Source organism: Arvicola amphibius, chromosome 1 (assembly GCF_903992535.2).
Source record: "Arvicola amphibius chromosome 1, mArvAmp1.2, whole genome shotgun sequence".
Lineage (NCBI taxonomy): Eukaryota > Metazoa > Chordata > Mammalia > Rodentia > Cricetidae > Arvicola > Arvicola amphibius.
The window spans coordinates 199,033,484-199,042,942 of record NC_052047.1 but is presented as its reverse complement, the minus strand read 5'-3'; the positions used below and the strand labels follow the sequence as shown (position 1 = coordinate 199,042,942).

The following is a 9,459-nucleotide window of genomic DNA, read 5'->3' as shown; positions in this document are numbered from 1 at the left end:
CAGGATATCCTAAAATCCAAACATATCCAATATTTCAGAATTGCAGCAGCTGGTTGGGTGAGACTTCTCTGCGGACTAAAATAGATAAGAAGAAAATAAGAGGGATCTGTTGTCTATAGACATAGGTTGATCTCATTTGATTCTCATTACATAACCTGTTATATCTCATCACATCATCACTGTTATAATTTTTATGAGACGTGACCCTCATAATGTCATATATTTGAACACTTGGTCTCCAAATGACGGTGTTGTTTGGGAAGGCTGTGGAAATCTTCAGAGGTTGGGCTGGAGGCAGTATATCCCTGGGGGTGTGCTTTAAGATTTTATAACCTGTTCTACTTCTTATTCCTTCTTTTTTCTCACTGCTTTTGACTGCCAGGCCAGCCTTGTGTTTCTACACTCCAGCTGCCGTGTGCCACCATAATAGACCTTATTTCCTCTGCAACTATAACCCAAAATAAGCCCTTTCTCCCCTAAGTTGTCTTTTTAAATCAGGCTTTATATCACAGCAAAAGAAAAGTAACTAATACAGACATATGGAGCCTACTTTTAACTTGTTTGGGGTCACTCAGCATGTGACAGACCTGAGACCTGGAAGTATCAGGCTACATAATCTCTCCGTGTGTAAGATTCCTCACAACTCTTTGTCATGCAGAACCCCTGTTGATTCTGTCCAAACATTATATTTTGGTTTTCCATTAGCCACCATTTAAAACAGTGTCAGCCATAGACAAAGTCTAATGTCAAGAGGCATGGAAAGCTACTTGCTTTTAGGGTCATAATCTGATTTCAAAGTTTAAATGTCCCTGTTACGTCACAGGCAATACTCTTTGGCACACCAGCACCGTCTACTTAAAGTGACTACAGATAATTAAGAGAATTCATAAAACGAAAATTCAGAAAGTGTCTGTTTCTCGCCATGCCTCTGCTCCTTGTCTTGATGTAGCAACCTGAAGTGCATTAGGTATAAAACACATTGGTTCAAAGCATCAGCCACCCACTCAGAGATGCTTCAAATACTCAAGAAGGGTGTTTTCAGTTCCATATTTCTGGGTGAGGCTATGTTGGTCTGTGAGTGTTATTTTCAAGCAACAGAACCTAGTCAGTTTAAGTAAAGGGATTTATTAAGGATGATTATACCATTCATAGACGTTCTAGGAAGATTGGGGGAATTGAACTTGGACTCTAAAAGATTTAGCATGGCCAAGAGGACCTTCTTCTAGAGGAAGAAGCAAATGCACTGTGCTGTCAAAACCAAGATCTCTGCAGACCATACCTCAGAACCTCTACTACTAAATGACAGACTCTTCACAGGAGGGAGCTTTGGTCACAGATATCGGCGCTCTGCTGGGCCTGACACACGTCTGATCTTCTTGTGCTAGCAACCAAAGTCTCCTGCTCTGTCCACTTCCCACAGTAGGTCCCTTGGCAGAATCAGAAGCAGATTCCTAGTCACAAGAGAATCTATAAAATCTAGCTTTGCTGTGCTTGCATCAACAGATCATCTAAAATACAAACTAAAGAATAAGAAAGGTTGATGGAGGACTCCCATTGGCTAATAAAGAAACTGCCTGGCCCATTTGATTGGCCAGCCCTTAGGTGGGCGGAGTAGACAGAACAGGAAGAAGGAAGTGAGGTAGATGGCTCAGTCAGATGCTACGCCTCTCCTAAGTTAGACAGACCACCGTGCCTCTCCTCAGGGAGACAGACGTGATGAAGCTCCAGCCCAAGATGGACGTAAGCTAGAAACTTCCCAGTAAGACACCACTTCGTGGTGCTACACAGATTATTAGATATGGGTTAATCAAGATGTGAGTAAGAGGCTGAAAATAATGAGCCAGGCAGTGTTTAAAAGAATACAGTTTGTGTGTTGTTATTTCACGTGTAAAGCTAGCAGAGCAGGAGCCGGGCAGGACGAAAAGCAGGCCTGCCCGCGACTCCTCACTACAAAAGGTGTGCAATAGTTAGCAAGAGATCTAATCTACAAATCAGCCATAGATGCACTGGTCTGGTCATGATTTTTCTGCGGCCCTAGCCTTTATATAATAAGACTTGCATTACACCTACACAGTGCCCTGTGGTGAGCTAAATACCCCATGACAATAATTTTAGTTTCCACAAATGTCTCCTCAGCCAGTATTTCAGCCATTTCTGCATGTGAGAAACTGAGATTGAGACTTTAAGAAACTTAGTTTTGCTATTTCCTGGTCTCCAAAAACAGCTATATTAGTCAAAGAACCAAATCACTGGAGCAACCATTGACACACAAGCTGAGAGACTATATGATGTTTTATTATATGATTTCTCTAAGCCTCAGCTTATTCATCTAGAGGGGAAAAAGTGTAAATCATTGCTTCATGCTCAGGGTCCATGACAGACTGAGATAACAGGTATATTGTCTAGTGTATGATCCAAAAAGATCAATATGAAACAAATACACACATGAAGAAAACTGGAAAACAGGTCAAGAAAGGAGACTGCTCGGTACCCCTTTACTACCACCCTTGTCTTGCTAAGAACACGAGATACTCGATATCTGCTTAATGCAAGAAGGTTTCATGGCCAATTGCTCAATGTAAAAATAGGATTATGTGCCTGGGGAAAAGGAACCTTTTATAGTAGCAGTGACTTGCTTTAAAAACAGGCCTGTTGACACTCAGGCTTAATTAAACTGCTTTCTTGATGAATCTGGTGTGACAGCGGCCTGCCCCTTCCACATGCTCACACTCCCAGGGCTGGGCTCTCTCTGGTTTACACCAGTAAGTTACTGAGGAATAGTGGCAGAGGGAGGAGAGATGGATTTCTTTAGGGGCTTGTCTCACAGCTTTTGTTTGTGTGTCAAAAATCAGGAATCAGAGTGAAAATTAGAGGTTAAATTGGTACAGACCTTAACAAACTTGAGGGGAAGTCTAGACAAAAGGAAGGTCTTGCTATCAGTTGAGACATTTTTGTTTGAGGGTGGGAAATTCCGAAGCTACTGTGGTCTGATAACTATGGAGAAGGAGAGGAAGGGTATTTTAAAGATTGTAGTTGTGGTGATATTTTGTTTGTGCTTTAACATATAAAGTTTTCCTGAAGATCACAGTGTGGAACTAGCCACACTAGTTAGCCATAGAGGCCAGACCATGGTAGCAACAGTTTAATCCTTTAATCCCAACACTTGGGAGACAGAGGCCAACAGATCTCCCCTGGGCTAGGCGAGACTGAATCAGTCTAAAAGAGAAACAGAGCCAAGCATTGGTGGCTCACACCTTTAATCCCAGCACAGGGAAGTGGAGACAGGAAGTGACTAACTGGGCAGAGAGAGGAATGTTAAGGCAGGAGGAGGCAGGAGCTCAGTGCGGTCTGAGATCAGCATTCAGTCTGCAGACTTGTAGAAACAGGATACCCGGTTCTGTCTGAGAATCGCATAGAAGTGAAAACTAGTGGCTCTGCTTCTGTGATCTTTCAGCTTTCACTCCCTAATATCTGACTAGGAGTTTTTATTAAGACCAATTAGAATTTGTGCTCCATCTGGTTGAAGTAATAATGATGTAAAAAGGCTGTAGGTTTGAGGGTTGGCATACAAAAGGGCTAAAGGAAGGAAACAACCTATATGCAGTACTCAGATGTGAAATTTTAGTTTTTTAATTAAAAAAAGAATAGAGCTGTGTTAGCAGGCCTTTGTGACTACATAATAAACACACCTGTGAAATGCAAACACTCGTGTGAGCAGAGTGTGCCCATGCGTCTGCAGTGTGCAGCCTCCATTGAATGCTGTTGTTATGGTGACAGCCGTGTTCTAAACTTCAATTTTAAAGAGATGATCTGTGAAGTGAACAAAAGTGACTGAGGACGGAGAGATGGTTCAGTCGGCAAAGCGTTTACTTTGCAGTGCAAACACCTGATTTCTACCCCTAGGACCTGTGTTTTTAAAAAGGGGGGTAGAGGGATCCTGAGCGTGCAATCATAGCGCTGGGAAGGTGGAGACAGGCAGCCCTCTGGGATTTCGTGGGGAGCCACCTAACCAAACTGACAAGTTCCAGCTAAAACTGAGAGATTCTGTCTCACTAACAAAAACAAAATAAGCAAACGAAACCAATGAATTTGCATTTATTTTCTTGGGACACCATCTGACCGAAGTCCTTTCTGGGCCTTAATTTGTATTCCTCCCAATGACCCTACTATTGTCAATGTTTTCCAGAGAATCTTGAAGCCAGAGAAGTAAAGAATTTGCACAATGTCCCACCGCTAACAAGCTAAACAATGAGATCCCAACCCATACTTTGCAGCTTCAGAGTCCTTCCCTGTTTTTTGTCCCTATTGCACTGATTTCCATTCCATGACCCAAAGAAAGAGGTTATTGCCTCTCTCCTGGAACTCTTAGATATGTTTCCTTATTTTACAGGCACAGATAACCCTATAAAAGTTTTTAAAGCCTATGTATTCATCGGGGCTTTCTAGAGGAACAGAATTTATAGAATGCATACACATACAAACACAGACGTGCGAGTGCACACACGCACACACATGCGTGTGCACATGGATTTATGAGAATGGCTTCCAGGCTGTGGTCTAGCTAGTCCAACAATGGCTGTCTATCAATGGAAGGTCCAAGAATCCAGTTGTTCAGAACTTGAAGTTGGGTGTCTCAACTAGTCTTCAGTATACACTGGAAGCCTGAGGTAGGTTCTTTTTTTTTTTTTTTTTTTTTGGTTTTTCAAGACAGGGTTTCCCTATAGTTTCTAGAGCTGAGGTAGGTTCTAATGCCAGTGAAGGAATGGACTTGCTAATGAGCAAAAACAGGCAAGGGAGCAGCAAGCTTCCTTCTTCCATGTCCTTTATATGGGCTGCCAGCAGAAGGCTTAGCACAAATTAAAGGTGGATCTTCCTACCTCAAAGATAAGGACTAGAACTGGGTCTTCCTACTTCAAATGCTTTAATTAAGAAAAAATCCTTCACAGGTGTACCCAGCTATTTGAGTTTTAGTTGATTCCAAATGTTGTCAAATTAACAACCAAGAATAAGCTGCACAGCCAGTGTGTTGGGCCATCAAGATAGCTCAGTGGGTAAAATATGGGCTTCCAAGCCTGAGGACCTGAGTTTGATCCCTGGAACCTGCACGGTGGAAAGAGAGAACCAATTCCTCCACACTGTCCTCTGGCCTCCACACAAGTGATGTGTCACATGCGCATCCCAACACACAGATAAATAAGTACAATTTTTATGTCATATGTGTTTTACACAATAGAGACCTCTCAGACTATAATGCCTTGCTATTGGCATCAGCTAGAAATTTAATAAAATATGAATTTTCCTGATGGCCCACAGTGAGCTTCTCCCCTGTACAGCATGTCCTTCTGATACTTCATCTGAATGGCCGTAGATTATCCCATTGTGTAAATATTTCATTGTGTGTAAAAAGCCCCCTCCCATGTTCAGACACTCGATCTATGTCTCAGGTTTTGTTATTTTAGACTTAGTGTGTGTCTCATCTTGTATAAGGATCACCCACAAGGAAAACTGCTAAGTCCTGGTATGTGTGCCTGTTGTGTTTTAATAGCAGCTCCCAGATTCCCCTGCAAACCGGCTGCCTGGATTTATACGCTTATGAACAAAAAAGAGACAAAGGTATACATTTCCCCTACTCTAGCCATCGTTAGATAGTATCAGGCTTGGAATTTCTGCCTATCTTGTGAATGCAAATGATGTCTTATTGTTGCTCTAATTTGCATTTCTCTGATTACTAGTGGAAGTGATTAACTTCCCGTACACTCATTGGCTCTTTATATTTCCTCTGTGAATGGCCTATTATATATGTACAGCTATTACCAACTTATAGCAATGCTTTGATGAATGGCATAAGGCCTATTTCCATGTATTATGAACTGGCAGTGTACTAAGTACTGTTTGTTATTTCAATTAAGATCTTGAACAGATATTTAAAATACTTTTTTCTGTCTTTTTAATATGTGTGTGGTGTGTATATGTGTGTGCATGTTCCTATGTGTGGTGTTTGTGAGTAGAGGTAATGATAATGTCATGGCTCACCTGTGCAGGTCAGAGGATGATCTCAGAGGTTAATCCTCATCCTCATCTTCTACCTCTACAGAATCTCTAGTTGTTCTCCACCATGTAGACGTTCTCTTGTCTCCATCTCCCAACTCACAACAGGAGTACAGGAATTATAGACATGTACTGCCAGCTTTATTTTATTTTTATTTTATTTATTTTTATTGTTTTTTTATGAGACAGGGTGTAGTAAGAGGCGAGTGGGCCACGTCCCACTGCCTGGCTAGCTTAACCCCGAAATAATCACACAAAAACTGTATTCATTTAAACACTTCCTGGCCCATTAGCTCTAGCCTCTTATTGGCTAACTCTCACATCTTGATTAACCCATTTCTATTAATGTGTATTGCCACCTGACTGTGGCTTACCAGAATGAGTCTAACCAGCGTCTGTCTCGGGCAGGAGAATCATGGTGTCTGCCACACTTCCCTTCTTCCCAGCATTCTGTTTTGTCTACTCCGCCCACCTAAGGGCTGCCCTATCAAAAGACCAAGGCAGTCTCTTTATTCAACTAATGAAAGCAACACACAAACAGAAGAACCTCCTACACCAACAGGGTTTCTCTGTAGCTTTGGAGCCTGTCTTGGAACTAGCTTTTGTAGACCAGGCTGGCCTCGAACTCACAGAGATCTGCCTGTGTCTGCCTCCTGAGTGATGGAATTAAAGGTGTGCACCCACTCCACTGCCTGGAATGCTTCCAGTTTTACATGGGTTCTGGGTATCCTAACTCCAGTCCTTGTGTTTATCCAGCAAGTACTTTATCCCCTGAGCCATCTCCTCAGTCTCCCACATATTCTGATTGTCTTAATGTTTAGGGGGTCCCCATACAGGGAAGAACAAAGAGCCAGTGGATTCTATGGGCTCTGGTCTCTGAAGAGCCTCACATGTTAATGCTGGGTAGAGAAATGCTGAACAGCATCTGTCCAAACCAGATGTTCAGCTTTCTGGAGATGCCTGCCTCTCAGTAGGATACACTGCAGAGGTCCACCTATCCCAATAAATAGGGACTCTCCAATGGACGTGGCATCAGCTGAGGTATTATCTAAGGTATTATCTAAGGTAGTGTCTCTCTGTCCCGTCTCTTGGGTCCAGTTTCCTAGCTGGGAAGCCTGATGTCCATGGGACTCAACCAAGACCTCTACTCCCGCTGTTTGTCCTGTCTCAGGCAAACCCAGATTCTTCCCACAGCCTCGGCTTCCACATCTGTAAATATTCCATCCATTCCTTGAGTCACATGAAGTCTAAATGCAGGATCGGGTCAGCAGTGAGCAGGAGATGGGCAGTGAGTGGCTGCTGTCATGACTGTATTACTCTCTCCAGCTACGAGAAAAAAAGGAGAAAACAGCCGAAACACCTTCCAAGACAGCTTTAGGTACACTGAAAATGTCTTTGTGTCCTCATGGTCACATAAGATGCTGGACTTGGCCTTTAGGCCACGACAACCATCCTCCAGTAAGTCACCAAAATGACAAGCACAAAGAGGGAGAGGAGGGAACTGACTATATGTTCTCTAGGCCTTTTATGGAGCATGGAGGTGTTCCTTTGGCCACGTACATGTGAATCTACAATAAGGTCTATTGTAAAACTGGAAGCATCCACAATGTCACCCAGGGGCATCATTGTAAACAAGCAAGTTCAGGGCAAGATACTTGCCAAGAGAATTAATGTGTGGACCGAGCACATCAAGAACTCTAAAAACAGAGATAGCATCCTGAAGTGGGTGAAGGAAAATGATCAGAAGGGAAAGGAAGCCAAAGAGAAGGGCACCTGGGTTCTGCTGAAGCGCCAGCCTGCCCTACCCAGCGAAGCACACTTTGTGAGGACTAACGGAAAGGAGCCTGAGATGCTGGAGCCCTTTCTATACAAATTCATGGCCTAATGTACAAAAAGAAATAACAGACCTGGACTATTTAAAAAATATCCTGGATTAGGAGTTTTCAGAACAAGCTTTTGCAGCCCACCCTTAGGGTTGACCAAAGCAAAGCAAGAGGCCAGGGATTCCACTTAGTGTTGCACCACGAAGCCTGTCGCTGTCCCAACAACTCAGCCAGACTGTTCACTACTGGCTCCTTATCTGGGCTGCTTGCCTTAATCTTGAGAAGCCAATTACCTTTCCTGAACGTTACACAGAGAGTTTGAAGGGTGTGGACAGCCTGAGAGCCATGGTGATATCCAGGTAGGAGGACAAGCAGAGCTTTCTGTCTTCTCTGGGTGAACGAGGATTTAGCAAATTCAAAGAAAACAGCTCCTGAAGCAGAGGTCAGAACTGTGCCAGTTCTGTGACGCGAAGGAAGCCGTTTCCAGAAGGAACACACTGATGAGGACTGACAGCTCTGTGGCCACTCCCCGGGAGAGGGGACAGGCAAGCATTTCTCTTAGACAGGTACAAAGGCCCCACCCACCATCACAGGAGCCCCTGCGGGGTGGGGGACACACCTGACTGCCAGTGATGGATGCCCCCACTTTTAGTTAATTGCCCTAATTCCTCACACATGCAGAGGTTCAGAACTTGCAACACACCCATGATCTTGCTTCACCTTGTAGCCACCCCACAAGGGAAGTGTTCGCGTCTCCATTATGTATGTGAACAAGATAAAAATCAGATAGGGGAGGTGGTGGGACTCATTCAGGTCGTGCATGACAGCGTCATGTCCTGCTGGCCTGCTCTTTTCCCTCCTGAGCATGGAATATGACAAGCACAGCTGTTGGCAGAAGGAGAAACCGAGCAGAGATGTTACCTCACACGCGTCATGACAACCTCCTCCTTTTGCAGAGATCTTTCTTACACGCAAACCCTCACCTGAGGGACCCTCTAGAAAGCCTTCACCTCCTCCAAGACACTCACTACTTTAAGATGTGCCAGAGAAAAAGGCACAGCCTTTATGTGAATTCTGTTTCCAAATCTTGTCTAGAAATTTGTGACTAGGACCATTTCTTTTTTCCATATCCCTGGCCACACCAAAAAAGCATAATAATAATAATTCATATTATTATAATGTTCACCCTAAGAATTCCTTTGAAATTGTTAAATAATAGCTCCCATTTCTCAAGTTCTGGCTGTGTGTCAGATCTTGGATGCACACAATCCCTATTATTACCAACTCCGCATGAGGAGCTCATGATAAGGCAGCTAGCTGTCCATCTGAGAGAAAGTTTCCTTCCTGCCATAGAGACTTGATACTTCCCAGGCTCCTTTGCAGCTAGTCCTGTCATATGACCACATTCTGATGGAGGAGGTGTTACTGCAAGTGATGTTTGCAACCCGGAGGTCATTTCTCAACTCCAAAGGCGAGCCCATACTGTGACAATGACTTGGTTGTGGCTGTGCACATGAAGGCAACCTCAGAGGAAAGCCAGGGCCTCTGGCAGGAGAGACTCTGGGTGCCAGGAAAACTTCCTCAGTAA

General features: G+C 43.7%; 1 pseudogene; it reads left to right on the top strand.

Annotated features, from left to right (window-relative positions):
* The first annotated feature begins 7,299 nt into the window (after nucleotides 1-7,299).
* Nucleotides 7,300-7,933, top strand: LOC119806434 (annotated as a pseudogene).
* Nucleotides 7,934-9,459: the final 1,526 nt, after the last annotated feature.